Source organism: Podarcis muralis, chromosome 7 (assembly GCF_964188315.1).
Source record: "Podarcis muralis chromosome 7, rPodMur119.hap1.1, whole genome shotgun sequence".
NCBI lineage: Eukaryota > Metazoa > Chordata > Lepidosauria > Squamata > Lacertidae > Podarcis > Podarcis muralis.
Window position 1 is genome coordinate 88375872 of NC_135661.1, and position 15603 is coordinate 88391474.

At 49.8% G+C, this 15603-nt stretch overlaps 1 protein-coding gene across 5 annotated transcripts in view; it reads right to left on the reverse strand.

The window, feature by feature from the left end:
* Positions 1-15603, reverse strand: part of PPP1R13L (protein phosphatase 1 regulatory subunit 13 like) — a 51732-nt gene that overhangs the window by 35120 nt on the left and 1009 nt on the right. The gene's annotated exons all lie outside the window — the stretch shown is intronic.

Here is a 15603-nt window from a genome sequence, read left to right on the forward strand (position 1 = left end):
AATAATAATAATAATAATAATAATAATAATAATAATTTATTTATACCCTGCCCATCTGGCTGGGCTTCCCCAGCCACTCTGGGCAGCTTCCAACAAAATATTAAAATACAGTAATGCACCAAACATTAAAAGCTTCCCTCAGCAGGGCTGCCTTCAGATGTCTTCTAAAAGTTTGGTAGTTGTGGTTCTCTTTGACATCTGATGGGAGGGCGTTCCACAGGGCGGGTGCCACTACCGAGAAGGCCCTCTGCCTGGTTCCCTGTAGCTTGGCTTCTCGCAGGGAGGGAACCGCCAGAAGGCCCTCAGCACTGGACCTCAGTGTCCAGGTAGAATGATGGGGGTTTCTTAACTAAAACATCTTCCACGAGGGAAACTGGGATCCTGGCTGCGATGCCTTCACTCCAGTTCAGTTGTGTGAGGCCGTTATTGCGACGGGAAGGTGACTTTCCTCCCAGCCAACATTCATCCTGCACTCGGCAGCCTTCCTAGGTCCTCTACTTCCGATGAGATCTTCTGCACCGGCCCATGGTAGCACTTGCAACAGAGAACTTGGTGGATTCTGGTCCAAATCTCTTTGGTTGATGGCCAAGGGTCTCCAGAAGAACACGATCACCAGCAGGATGATGGAGAAGAGGAATCTACATAAGGTGTCGTCGATCCAGAGCTCCCGCCAGACAGATAATGGCCCATATTATGAAGATAACGGATGGAATGATGGTGGGAATGACAGCAGTGTTAGAAACTCAGATACCGTATTTTTTGCACCATAACACACTTTTTTCCTCCTAGAAAGTAAGGGGAAATGTCTGTGCGTGTTATGGAGGGAATGCCTACGGGTGGCGGAGGGGATCTGCTGCAGTCGTGAGCAGAGGATCCATGGTTCCCCTTCCTTCCCTCCTCCGAGGCTCGCTTTGAAACAGCAAAGCGGGAGAAGAGCCGCTGAGTGGGGAGGAGAGAGGGACAGAGAGCCTGCTTCTTTAAAGGAGCAAAGCGGGAGAGGAGAGGAGCCGCTTACACGAGTGTAAGCGGCTCCTGTCCAGTTGGTTCCTGTAAAGCAAGCAGGCTCTCTGTCCCTCTCTCCTCCCCACTCAGCTCGCTAAATAGCATTATTAGCAGCATCCTTCTCCACACACCCCATGCGTGCTCCTTGTCCCTTGAGTGCTTTTCCTTCCCTCCCCACTTAAAACGTGGTTACAAAGCATGGATCCACATAGATCCTCAGGATTTTTGCATTGGGCTACTCCAAACTCACTGTCAGATCACATGTCTGTGGCTATAGCATGAACCACAAAAATCATACATCCACTGTTTCGTTTAAAATATTTTTTTTCTTGTTTTCCTCCTCTAAAAACTAGGTGCGTGTTATGGTCTGATGCGTGTTATAGAGCGAAAAATACGGTATATAAGCTAGATGCCAAATGGCTCCTTAAACCAAGGTTGGAGTTGCCAAAACAAAATGCCTAGTTGCCTTTTTCAGGCACGACGGCTCTCAAGTCTTATTTTTTCAAATGATGGAATGACTGTGATAGATTCTCAGTTAAACATCTCGCTAGTTCAGGTGACAACCTTGAGCCAGGTTAAGAGCTTTGAGAACTTGAAAAGAAGAAAAGTTACTTGAACCAGGGACTCAGACCTCTTTTTCATAAAGGTGACTGCTCCTGTGTTGTGGTTCCCAAAATTCATACCGATTGTGCACATGGTGGTCGAAAGCTGGGTGCAAAATGTGCCTGGCACCTAGCTAATTTCAAACATGGGATGAGGGTGTTGGTGAAGTGTCAGTAGAGCGAGAGCTTGACCAGAATCTGACACAGCTTCAGCAACTTCATGCTTTGTTGCTGTTGTTTAGTCGTTTAGTCATGTCCGCCTCTTTGTGACCCCCTGGACCAGAGCACGCCAGGCCCTCCTGTCTTCCACTGCCTCCCACAGTTTGGTCAAATAATAATAATTTATTATTTATACCCCGCCCATCTGGCTGAGTTTCCCCAGCCACTCTGCTGGTAGCTTCGAGAACACTGTTCCACCATCTCGTCCTCTGCCGTGCCCTTCTCCTTGTGCCCTCCATCTTTCCCAACATCTGGGTCTTTTCCAGGGAGTCTTCTCTTCTCATGAGGTGGCCAAAGTCTTGGAGCCTCAGCTTCAGGATCTGTCCTTCCAGTGAGCACTCAGGGCTGATTTCCTTCAGAATGGAGAGGTTTGATCTTCTTGCAGTCCATGGGACTCTCAAGAGTCTCCTCCAGCACCAGAATTCAAAAGCATCCATTCTTCAGCGATCAGCCTTCTCTATGGTCCAGCTCTCACTTCCAACTTTCATGCTTTGCACCAGGCTAATGAGGACTCACCAGACGATACACAAACCCACAAAAGCCAGGGAAATTACACAGAGGACCGCAGTGTGCATTTATTTGTTCACAATACCCTACATCTTTCAGTATTGTAAAGACAAACAGAAAATAGGAAAGAATCAAACCTATTAATCTCAATTGATCGGTTCATTTCATGTACATGGTAGGTCCTTTACTCTCAATTTGTGAACAATTGTGTAAATACGGCTTCTGGTGACTGAGGAGGTGGGGAAGGACTAGACTGCATTTTTAGTTTTTTGATGGTACTTCAAATAACATGTTTGTTTTACATGCAAATAAATTTTGTTTGATGGGGGGGGGGGAGAGATGCAAGGCCCATATTCCTGGTTCGTAAGGTAAAGCTAAAGGGACCCCTGACCATTAGGTCCAGTCGTGGCCGACTCTGGGGTTGCGGCGCTCATCTCGCTTTATTGGCCAAGGGAGCCGGCGTACAGCTTCCGGGTCATGTGGCCAGCAGGACTAAGCCGCTTCTGGAGAACCAGAGCAGCGCACGGAAACGCCATTTACCTTCCCACCAGAGTGGTACCTATTTATCTACTTGCACTTTGACGTGCTTTCAAACTGCTAGGTTGGCAGGAGCAGGGACCGAGCAACAGGAGCTCACCCCGTCGCGGGGATTCAAACCACCGACCTTCTGATCGAAGGTCGGCAAGTCCTAGGCTCTGTGGTTTAACCCACAGCGCCACCCGCGTCCCTCATCCCGGTTCATGGCTACTGTTAAAAACTCCAGCTTCTCCTCCTTTGTCGGCACTTTGTTCTTGGGATCTCTGACTGCCTTCTCTTTGGCCCAGGGCGACAACTTCCCCCCAGGGACCTCACCCAGCTCTGCTCACCTGTTTGGTTCTTGTCTCCTTTCCCTGTTTGCAAGCTTCCCTCTTATTCACTCCTGACTGGGGCGAATTCACCACACCTTACTCTCAGAAAGGCTTCTGCTTTGGGGGCAGGCCACACCGAACCTGGGTCATGTACCAAATGTGCCACCTGTCAGCGGCTACACTGGTCTCCACATCGCGATAGCTCAGGTAGTGGAGTGCCTTGGTTTCATCTGACCTCGCTGCGGCAATGGGAGCTGCAGAGGTACCCGGTGATGTTCAGGGGCCTATCTTGCGTGGCACAATTCTGTCCCACGAATCGGAGGGTGTGTGTCTCAAAACACCACAGAAATAAACAACTATCTGACGTTTAGAAGACATCTGAAGGCAGCCCTGTTTAGGGAAGTTTTTAATTTGTTGTTGTTGTTGTTGTTGTTTAGTCATTTAGTCATGTCCTGACCAGTAGGTCTAGTCGTTGCCGACTCTGGGGTTGCGGCGCTCATCTCACTTTATTGACCAAGGGAGCCAGCGTACAGCTTCCGGGTCATGTGGCCAGCATGACTAAGCCGCTTCTGGCGAACCAGAGCAGCGCACGGAAACGCCGTTTACCTTCCCACCAGAGCGGTACCTATTTATCTACTTGCACTTTGACGTGCTTTCAAACTGCTAGGTGGGCAGGAACAGGGACCGAGCAACGGGAGCTCACCCTGTCGTGGGGATTCGAACCGCCAACTTTCCGATCGGCAAGTCCAAGGCTCAATGGTTTAACCCACAGCACCACCTGCGTCCCTTGGAAACAAATAAAAAACCAATAAAAATGACTATTGGTGTAATGAGATTGGGCCTGAAATAGGCATCTAAATGGCCACGTTCTGCATCAACCGAGGTTCCTGAACAGTCTTCAAAAGCAGCTCCAGGCACAGTGCATTGTAGTAGTCTAACCTGGATGCAGCCACAGCCTGCAGAAATAGGGCAAGCACAGCTCAGAGCTGCACACTGGTCTTCTTTGTTACCTGTCATTAAAATGGCAGCTTTGAGGCTTGCCACCTCCCATGGCAGGCGCAGGGCTGCAGGGCGTGTGCTAATTGCCCGGGATAAATAAGCTTCTAGGGACGTGCAGAGTGCCTTTCCCTTCTTTGCTGTGAAGTTTCCAAATATTCAGAATTTGGGAGAAGGTCTGCCTGATCGCTGAGCACGGCTTCCAGGCAGGGTCTGAACCCTGGGTCTCCTTTTTCCAAAATAAAGTCCACAGGGAGGACCAATTAAGAGGTTTCGCTTACAAATTAAGCAGGATGCAAATTCTGCTAAATAAAACAGGGGTTGGACCACATGGCCCTTTGCATCCCTTCCCCCTCTACAATTCTACGATTCCATGGAAAATAAATAAATGCTGTAGGATTGCTGAAGTTAAGTAAGCCTGGATCTGCTTGGCAGCAAGGAGGGGAACCACTTGTTGTTGTTGTTGTTTAGTCGTGTCCGCCTCTTCGTGACCCCCTGGACCAGAGCACGCCAGGCACTCCTGTCTTCCACTGCCTCCCGCAGTTTGGTCAAACTCATGCTGGTAGCTTCGGGAACACTGTCCCACCATCTCGCCCTCTGTCATCACCTTCTCCTTGTGCCCTCCATCTTTCCCAGCATCAGGGTCTTTTCCAGGGAGTCTTCTCTTCTCATGAGGTGGCCAAAGTCTCGGAGCCTCAGCTTCAGGATCTGTCCTTCCAGTGAGCACTCAGGGCTGTTTTCCTTCAGAATGGAGAGGTTTGATCTTCTTGCAGTCCATGGGACTCTCCAGAGTCTCCTCCAGCACCAGAATTCAAAAGCATCCATTCTTCGGCCATCAGCCTTCTTTATGGTCCAGCTCTCACTTCCATACATCACTACTGGGAAAACCATTGCTTTGACTATACGGACCTTTGTTGGCAAGGGGATGTCTCTGCTTTTTAAGATGCTGTCTAGGTTTGCCATTGCTTTTCTCCCAAGAAGCAAACGTCTTTTAATTTTGTGGCTGCTGTCACCATCTACAGTGATCATGGAGCCCAATAAAGTAAAATCTCTCACTGCCTCCATTTCTTCCCCTTCTATTTGCCAGGAGGTGATGGGACCAGTGGCCACGATCTTCATTTTTTTGATGCTGAGTTTCAGACCATATTTTGCGCTCTCCTCTTTCACCCTCATTAAGAGGTTCTTTAATTCCTCCTCACTTTCTGCCATCAAGGTTGTGTCATCTGCATATCTGAGGTTGTTGATATTTCTTCCGGTGATCTTAATTCCGGCTTGGGATTCATCCAGCCCAGCCTTTCACATGATGAATTCAGGGAAATCACTGGGCACCCCCAAATCAGAGCAGGGTAGACGTTTTGTCAATAGATTTAACACACCCCAAACACGTTCTCAAGACACAAAGTGCTTTTCTGGAGCCCAGCAGAAGCCGCTCCTCTGCAAGAGGCACGAGTGCGAAATTAGCCACTGCGTAGGGGCAAAAGGGTTTGCCCCGGGTTCCCTGGCACATGGCATGCGCCGAAACTCCTTTCGGAAGGCGTCTGAGCGAAACAAACCACCGCTGCGCAAGACTCTTCCGCCCCACAGCTGCTCTTCCCGGCCTCATCCGGAGGGAAAAACCTGTTCTTATTTTTCTCAGCCCACACCCAGTTCCAGAGAGCCAGGCAAGTTAGCATATTAATCTGTGTTGCCAAACCCACATGGATTTGCCAAGGAGAGAGGGCAAGTCTTTGGCGTTTCACTTGGCAAAAAAAAACAAACAAAAAAACAAACCACCCCAACCAATTTGATGAAATGGAAGAAATAAATTGATCCCATGCCTGCGTCTGATATATATTGGCCTAGGACCCTCGTACCTACAGGACCGCCTCTCCCGGTCTGCCCCGCGGAGGACCTTAAGGTCCATAAATAGCAACACCCTAGAGGTCCCGGGCCCTAAGTAAGTTAGATTGGCTTCAACCAGAGTCAGGGCCTTTTCAACTCTGGCTCCGGCTTGGTGGAACACTCTTTCTCATGAGACCAGGGCCCTGCGGGATCTAATTTCTTTCCGCAGGGCCTGTAAGACAGAGTTGTTCCGCCTGGCCTTTGGCTTGGAATCAACTTGATCCCCTTCCCCTCTTTCCTCTTTCCTCCTGTGATGGAACTCCTATTTGGGGACTTCCCTGGCTTTTTTCTGGCCCACGTAGGACCAGTCTGGATAGCTGGCCTTGGTGAAGATTTGACATTTTCATCCCCAAAAAGTTTCTGATTTGAATTTCTATTGAAATGAGGCTGCATTTTAATGTTGTGTTTTAATCTTGTTTTTAAGTTGCATCTTAATCAATTGTTTTATACCTGGTGTTAGCCACCCCGAGCCTGGTCTTGGCTGCGGAGGGCAGGGTATAAATATATTATTATTATGATTATGATTATTATGTCTCCAGGGCTTCCAGAAAAGGCAGACAGAGCAGGGTGCCCAAAAACAAGATTCACTTTGCAAGAGGTGAGCTGCAAGCTCTAGCCAAGCGTAAGGAAATAAGAACTTGGCTGCTGGATCAGACCAAAAGCCCATTTGGTTCAGTATCCTGTTCTCACAGGGGCCTCCCAGCTGCCCACTGTGGCCACAGCCCCAAAGTCTGCCCAAGAACCATCACCTAGTCTAGGAACGGCCAGCTGCCCAGTTTGTTTCTAGCTGAGAAGCGCCACGAGGGGACAGGAGGCAGCACCTTCCAGCGACAGCACCTCAACTCCTGACTGCTTCGCATCCGAAGGAGGTGGCAGAACTTGCTGTGACTTTTTTTTTGCAAAGCATTTTGAGGATAGAATCGTTTGCGTCATCTATAATAATAATAATAATTTATTATTTATACCCCGCCCATCTGGCTGGGTTTCCCCAGCCACTCTGGGCGGCTTTCAACAAAATATTAAAATACAGTAATGCATCAAACATTAAAAGCTTCCCTAAACAGGGCTGCCTTCAGATGTCTTCTAAAAGTCTGGTAGTTGTTGTTCTCTTTGACATCTGGTGGGAGGGTGTTCCACAGGGCGGGCGCCACCACCGAGAAGGCCCTCTGCCTGGTTCCCTGTAACTTGGCTTCTCGCAGGGAGGAACCGCCAGAAGGCCCTCGGCGCTGGACCTCAGTGTCCGGGCACAACGATGGAGGTGGAGACACTCCTTCTACTGGGATCTTGACTCTGCTGGGACAGCAGATTTATCTCCTGGGGTGTCCAGAGCACAGCTGAGTCCTGTTGTGCTGGATGAGTTTCAGTTAGTAAGGCTCGATAACGTGGACAGAGTCCTTGTTTTGGTCAGTGCGACTGCTTGTGCCCTGGACACTCATGGCTGATAAAAACTAGCTGGAGACAGCTGGCTGGGCGAGGTAGGTGATGAATGTTTTCCTGATGGTCCCTGCCTGCTTGAAGGAGGCAGAGAGGGGTAATAATAATAATTTTTATTTATATCCCGCCCTCCCCAGCCAAGGCCGGGCTCAGGGCTGCTAACAAGCAATAATAAAAATAAGTTGAATGAATAAGAACTGCCCCTCCAGATCTGGAAAATCTTAAGTTGCTACTGGCCAATAGCTCATCTCCCCTTCTTAGGCAAGGTTCTTAAGCGGGTGCTTGTGGACCAGATCCAGGCACTCTCAGAGGAAACTGATTTTCTAGATCCATTTCAGTGATGGTTTAGGCTCGGTTTTGGCACAGAAACTGCCTTGGTTGCCCTCCGTCGGGAGAGAGGCAGGGAAAGTGTGTCCCTGTTAATCCTCCTCAACTTCTCTCTCTCTCTTTTTTTTAAGATAATTTTTATTGATTTTAACATATAAATTATAAAATGTACCACAAAACTTATCACTTAGACAATCTTTTTAGACTTCCATCAGCACCTCTGATGATCCACCGTTTTAACCACTTCTTATGCATTTCTTAGGGACTTGCTGATCAGAAGGTCAGCGGTTCGAATCCCCGCAACGGGGTGAGCTCCCGTTGCTCGGTCCCTGCTCCTGCCCACCTAGCAGTTCGAAAGCACGTCAAAGTGCAAGTAGATAAATAGGTACTGCTCCTGCGGGAAGGTAAACGGCGTTTCCGTGCGCTGCTCTGGTTCACCAGAAGTGGATTTGTCATGCTGGCCACATGACCCGGAAGCTGTACGCCGGCTCCCTCGGCCAGTAAAGCGAGATGAGCGCCGCAACCCCAGAGTCGGTCACAACTGGACCTAATGGTCAGGGGTCCCTTTACCTCTACCTATGCATTTCTTAACTTTATATTGCCTTTACATCTCTTAACAAATCATCCTAATCCTCCTCAGCTTCTCAGCAGCTTTTGATACCATCGACCATGGTATCCTTCTGGAGTGGCTGTCTGAGTTAGGGGTGGCTGGCACTACTCTGAGGTGGTCACGGTCCTACTGGGGTAGTCATTCCCAGAGAGTGATGCACAAGCCCCATGGAGTCTTCGACGTGGGGTTCCTCAGGGTTCAATTTTATCCCCCAGGCTGTCTAAATGAAGCTGCTGGGTGGGGCTATCAGCAGGTTTGGAGAATGTTGTCAGCAATATGCTGATGGCACTCAGCTCCATTTCTCCTTTACATCTGCAGGTGAGGCAGTGGAAGTGCTGGACCAGTGTCTTGCCTCGGTAATGGACTGGATGAGAGCCAACAAACTGAAGCTCAATCCAGATAGGATGGAGGCACTGTTAGTGGGGGGTTCCCTAGACCAGATGGGTGGGAGACTGCCTTCTCTTGATGGGGTTACACTTCCTCTGAAGGAGCAGGTTCACAGCTTGGGGGTCCTCCTGGATCCTTTGCTGTCGCTCAAGGCTCAGGTGGCCTCCGTTCCTTCCATCAGCTTCGGCTGGTGGCCCAGCTTGCACCCCTATCTGGACATGGCTAGCCTAACTACTGTTGCATATGCTCTGGTAACCTCAAGGTTAAAGGTAAAGGGACCCCTGACCATTAGGTCCAGTCATGGCCGACTCTGGGGTTGCGGCACTCATCTCGCTTTACAGGCCGAGGGATCCGGCATACAGCTTCCGGGTCATGGGGCCAGCATGACTAAGCCGCTTCTGGCGAACCAGAGCAGCGCACGGAAACGGCGTTTACCTTCCCACCGGAGTGGTACCTATTTATCTACTTGTACTTTGACATGCTTTCGAACTGCTAGGTTGGCAGGAGCAGGGACCGAGCAACAGGAGCTCACCCCGTCACGAGGATTCGAACCACTGACCTTCTGATCGGCAAGCCCTAGGCTCTGTGGTTTAACCCACAGTGCCACCCGCGTCCCTTAACCTCAAGGTTAGATTACTGCAATGTGTTATAAGTAGGGCTGCCCCTGAAGACGGTTTGGAAATTTCAGCTGGTGCAGAATTCAGTGGCCAGGTTGCTCAAGACCATGGGTAGGCAAACTAAGGCCCGGGGGCCAGATCCGGCCCAATCGCCTTCTAAATCAGGCCTGCGGACGGTCCGGGAATCAGCGTGTTTTTACATGAGTAGAATGTGTGCTTTTATTTAAAACGCATCTCTGGGTTATTTGTGGGGCATAGGAATTCCTTCATTTATTTATTTTTTCAAAATATAGTCCAGCCCCCCGCACAAGGTCTGAGGAACTGTGGACCGACCCCCTGCTGAAAATTTGCTAACCCCTGCTCAAGACAGTTTGAGCATATTACACCGATCCTGGTCTGACTGCACTGGCTACCAATTAGTTTCCGGGCCCAATTCAAAGGGCTGGTTTTGACCTATAAAGCCTTAAACGGCTCAGGACTGCAATACCTCAAGGACCACCTCTTTCCATGTGAACGTACCCGGACTGAGATAATCTTCTGAGGCCCTTCTTTGTGTGTCTCCTCCTTGAGAGGTCCGGAGGGTGGCAACACAAGAACGGGGGCTTCTCTGCAGTGGCTCCCCATCTGTGGAATGCTCACCCCAGGAAGGCTGCCCTGGCCCCTTCATTACATAACATTCGGTGCCAGGCAAAAACATTCCTCTTCAACCAGTCTTTCAGCTGATTAACATTCTATGGCTTTTAAAATGAGTTTGCGGGGTGTGTGTAATTATTGGTTTGTTTTCATATGTATTTTGTGTTCTCATTTTGTTTTTGTTTTTAATTATCTTTATTGGTTTTTTTCAAGGGATGCGGGTGGCGCTGTGGGTAAAAGCCTCAGCGCCTAGGGCTTGCCGATCGAACGGTCGGCGGTTCGAATCCCCGCGGCGGGGTGCGCTCCCGTTGCTCGGTCCCAGCGCCTGCCAACCTAGCAGTTCGAAAGCACCCCCGGGTGCAAGTAGATAAATAGGGACCGCTTTCTAGCGGGAAGGTAAACGGCGTTTCTGTGTGCGGCTCTGGCTCGCCAGATGCAGCTTCGTCACGCTGGCCACGTGACCCGGAAGTGTCTTCGGACAGCGCTGGCCCCCGGCCTCTTGAGTGAGATGGGCGCACAACCCTAGAGTCTGTCAAGACTGGCCCGTACGGGCAGGGGTACCTTTACCTTTACCTATTGGTTTTTCAGTTACATACTCCACATACAAATATGGTTTTACATTTTACATTTATACATGCTCCTAAGAGCTGACTTCCCTCCTTCTGGCTTTTTTATATCATATCTAAATTTTTCCGCATTTTCTTGTGTCTTCATTTTGTATTATTCTGCCTCAGACCACCCTGTGATCTCCGGACAAAGGCCGGCATACAGCTTTAATAAATAACAAAATAATAATTGTTATTCATTTCATGTCTAAGGATGCACGGACAGCAATCTTAGGTGCACTTCCTTGTGGATCTGTGGGAATTATTCCTACTTGTTCATTCTCTTTGTTTCTCACCTGCCTTCTCATCACGTAAGGGCCGGGCACATCGAATACGAAATCTAAAACCGAGATTGGGAACCCGAGGGCCAAATTCCCTCCTGGGCAATGTTCCGGGGGCCGAATGCCAGCGCTGGGCAGGGCCAGAGGCAAAAAGAGGGCGAGGCGCTGAATTTCACTTTGGCATCGTAGGCCAGTTTCGACAAGACACTTACAGACAGGCTCTCTCTGTCTTCCAGCCAAGTGAGCAGGAGATACCGTATTTTTCGCACTATAAGACGCACCAGACCATAAGACGCACCTAGTTTTTGGAGGAGGAAAACAAGAAAAAAAATATTCTGAATCTCAGAAGCCAGAACAACAAGAGGGATCGCTGCACAGCGAAAGCTGCAATCCCTCTTCCTGTTCTGGCTTCTGGGATAGCTGCGCAGCCTGCATTCGCTCCCACACACATTTCCCCTTACTTTTTAGGAGGGAAAAAGTGAGTCTTATAGAGCAAAAAATACGGTAGATTCAGAGCTGAAGGACACTTCCCAACCGGGGAAGAATACTGAAGGAGGGTGAAAATTAGGGTCAGTGGCCCTGTGGGCCACATTTGCCCATAACACAGGCCTGATCTATCTTCATCATCATCATCATCATTATTAGATTATTCTTCATTATTATTATAATTATTATTATAAGAATTTTTTCGAGAGATATTTTTCTTAGCATGGCAACGGCGCCCACCTGAGAGTTGCCAAGTTCCAGTGAGTTCTGGCTGAAAAAAGCCCTGACTATTATTATTAAAATTTGCATACCGCCCTTCGTCCGTAGACCTCAGACCTGAAGCATTAAAACTGTCAAAACAATATTAACCGCTCCTTCTCACCCCGGCCAATTAGTAGCCTAAAACCTCAGGGCTCTGCATCGTTAAAAGCCTGGAGGAAGAGGCAAGTTTTCACTGGGGCCAAAAACTAAGCAGAGTCTGTGCTGCATGGCTTTTCCAGCAACCACGGGGCCACCACCAGGAAGGCCCTTTTCACGAGTGATGGATATTCAGGCCTTACTTGGGTGGTGGAATAACAAGCAAGGCTTTGTAGCAGATCTTATAGCCAAGGTAGGAAGATGCCTTCTCTGCAACTGAGTCCTTCAGGAAAGCTGGCATTAAAACCAGGAGCCCTGCAGGCTGTAAGTAAGTCTGAATGGTGAGCAGGCCAGGAGGCCAGGCAGGCTGACCCTCACCTGTAGACCCACCACCAAGGGGCCTGGCACTTAACCCTGGGTAGCATCTCTGCTACCCAGAGTAGGGTAGCATCATGCAAAAGGCTGGGCTGGATGAATCCCAAGCTGGAATTAAGATTGCTGGAAGAAATATCAACAACCTCAGATATGCAGATGACACAACCTTGATGGCAGAAAGTGAGGACGAATTAAAGAACCTTTTAATGAGGGTGAAAGAGGAGAGCGCAAAATATGGTCTGAAGCTCAACATCAGAAAAACGAAGATCATGGCCACTGGTCCCATCACCTCCTGGCAAATAGAAGGGGAAGAAATGGAGGCAGTGAGAGATTTTACTTTCTTGGGCTCCATGATCACTGCAGATGGTGACAGCAGTCACGAAATTAAAAGACATTTGCTTCTTGGGAGAAGGGCAATGACAGGCCTAGACAGCATCCTAAAAAGCAGAGACATCACCTTGCCAACAAAGGTCCGTATAGTTAAAGCCATGGTTTTCCCAGTAGTGATGTATGGAAGTGAGAGCTGGACCATAAAGAAGGCTGATCGCTGAAGAACTGATGCTTTTGAATTCTGGTGCTGGAGGAGACTCTTGAGAGTCCCATGGACTGCAAGAAGATCCAGCCTCTCCATTCTGAAGGAAATCAGCCCTGAGTGCTCACTGGAAGGTCAGATCGTGAAGCTGAGGCTCCAGTACTTTGGCCACCTCATGAGAAGAGAAGACTCCCTGGAGAAGACACTGGTGCTGGTCCATGGGGTCACGAAGAGTCGGACATGACTAAACGACTAAACAACAACAAAGCATCTCTGCACCACATCAAGCTGCAGACTTAGCTTTCTTTTCCACTACCACAAAACTGAATTTCTGTGCGGCACTGCAAGAAATGGACTCAGGACTGGGTGGGCCCTGGCCAATTAGGAGTCCCCTGACGTTCTTAGCTAGCCATGCGTCATGGAAACCCCGGAATCGAAGAGGAGGAAGGGTCCACGAGGGTCATCTAGTCCAACCCCCTGCTATGCAGGAATCTTTTTCGCCCCACGTGGGGCTCGAACCCACAACCATGAAATTAAGAGTCTCGTGCTCTACCGACTGAGCTGTCCCGCAGATCCTGGCCTTGCGGTCTGTGTGTGAGGCCACGTGATCAGGAGAAGGGAAGGGTGACATTGAGGTTATCGGCAGAGGAGGAACCAGTTTCAACAGCCGCGGGAGAGGAGGAGATTCCTTTTTTGGGGACTTGCAGGGCCAGGAATGCATTGGCTTATCTGTCCAAAAGCCTCAGCTCTTTTGAGCCCCGCCTGGGCCAGCCAAGGCTATCATAACAACAACAGAACAGGATCAGGCCCATTGAGTCCAGCATCCTGTTCCCCCAGATGCCGCAACGGAAAACCTTAAGCAGGGACTGAGCACAGGAGCCCGCTCCTCCTCCACAAATCTGCCTAGTCCTCTTTTAAAGCCATCCAGGTCATCACTGCCTCTTGTGGCAGAGAGTTCCAAAGTTTAACCACATGACAAAGCCATTATCTTTCCTCTGTCCTGAATCTTCCAATCTTCATTGGATGAACACGGGTTCTAGTGTTATGTGGGGGTATATGTGGGGGGGAATCCTCTCTGCCCACTTTCCCCAGGCCACGCATTATTTTATAATAAGCTTCTATTGTATAATAATAACAATAATAATAATAATAAATTTATTTATATCCCGCCCTCCTCAGCCGAAGCCGGACTCAGAGCGGCTAACAACAATAAACGTAACACAGCATTCTAAAATCAATTCATTCTAAAATCAATTCAAAATCAAATTGATGGCAACCATTGGGCTAGAGTTCTATGAGGATTGCTAAAGGAGGGAGTCAGGCTGTGCCTTGGCCAAAGGCCAGGCGGAGCAGCTCCGTCTTGCAGGCCCTGCGGAAAGATGTCAAGTCCCGCAGGGCCCTGGTCTCTTGTGACAGACCGTTCCACCAGATTGGAGCCACAGCCGAAAAAGCCCTGGTTCTGATTGAGGCCAGCCTAACCTCTCTGTGGCCTGGGACCTCCAAGATGTTTTTATTTGAAGACCGTAAGTTCCTCTGTGGGACATACCAGGAGAGGCAGTCCTGTAGGTACGAAGGTCCTAGGCCATATAGGGCTTTAAAGGTTAAAAGGTATCACTTGCCTTTTCTCTAAACTTAAGAGTCCAAAACGCTACAACCCTTTTTCTCCTAGTCTTTCCGTCTCCCTGATTGTTTTGGTTGCTCCATCCTCCTATACGCTGAATGACACATATCAGAAATAAATGCGTATTTCCTCCGCTCTGTTCCCCCCTGCCTCCCTTTTCCTCCGAGGAACCCCTTGTGCTGCTTACAGGTGGTCAAACCCCCCATTTTTTTAGGGTGTGTGAGAGAGGGAGGGGCAGGGACCCTGCATGTTGGGTAAAGCGCCATTAACTTGGATAGGATAACCCAAGGCAGATTCGGGCATGCCCATCCTTTACATGTACAGATTATCCCAATTATCGCACAATGCCTTTGCCACTGGAAGCTTTCCTCACGTGGCACGGGGCCACCGGAGGCAGCTGGGCCCAGGCCCAGGAGAACATGCTGCCCGCCACACCCTCTGCCTGGGCAGCTGCCCACACCAAGCCTCCAGTGAAACCGCAGCCGCACCTTCTCACGCAGCAAAGAAAACGTGAAATATTTTTAGCTGCCGGTGTGTGTCATTTGCCGTTGGGATTCCTGCATCGCAGCGGGTTGGGCTGGATAACCCTCGGCGTCCCTTCTTACCCTGCTTATTCCAAGTATCACTCGCCGAAGCTTCTTTGACGACAACACAATATTCAAGAGAGCTTTGGGGCCTTTTTTGTGCCCCTATGACACACGCACAGAGTTGTGCCGCTCGCAGGGCACCTGAGGGCAGCCACCCTCGCCAAGGCCCCATTGGGAGAGCGGTGGCGGATGGTGCCCAGTGCAGGAGGCCGGCAGGCCCTTTTGGGGGTGTTGTCCGTGCCCCATGGCAGGCAGCGACAACCCTGGGCTGGTTGTATGTAAGAAATCAGGCCAGGAGATGGGGAGAGGGCCGACTGAGGTTTTGGGGGCAGCCACTGAACATAGAGAGTTGCAGCACATGGAAACGCCGTTTACCTTCCCGCCAGAGCGGTACCTATTTATCTACTTGCACTTTGACGTGCTTTCGAACTGCTAGGTTGGCAGGAGCAGGGACCGAGCAACGGGAGCTCACCCCGTCGCAGGGATTCGAACCGCCAACCTTCTGATCGGCAAGTCCTAGGCTCTGTGGTTTAACCCACAGCGCCACCCGCGCCCCTGAACCCGGGACACCCTTCTGCATGCCAAGCAGCTCTCCACCGCAGACCTCCTTTTCCCACCCACCACCCACCCTAATGTACCAGCCGCCAAAAATAGGAGAGGATGAAATTTGCAAACTCAGAAGGGGGAAAGAAACCC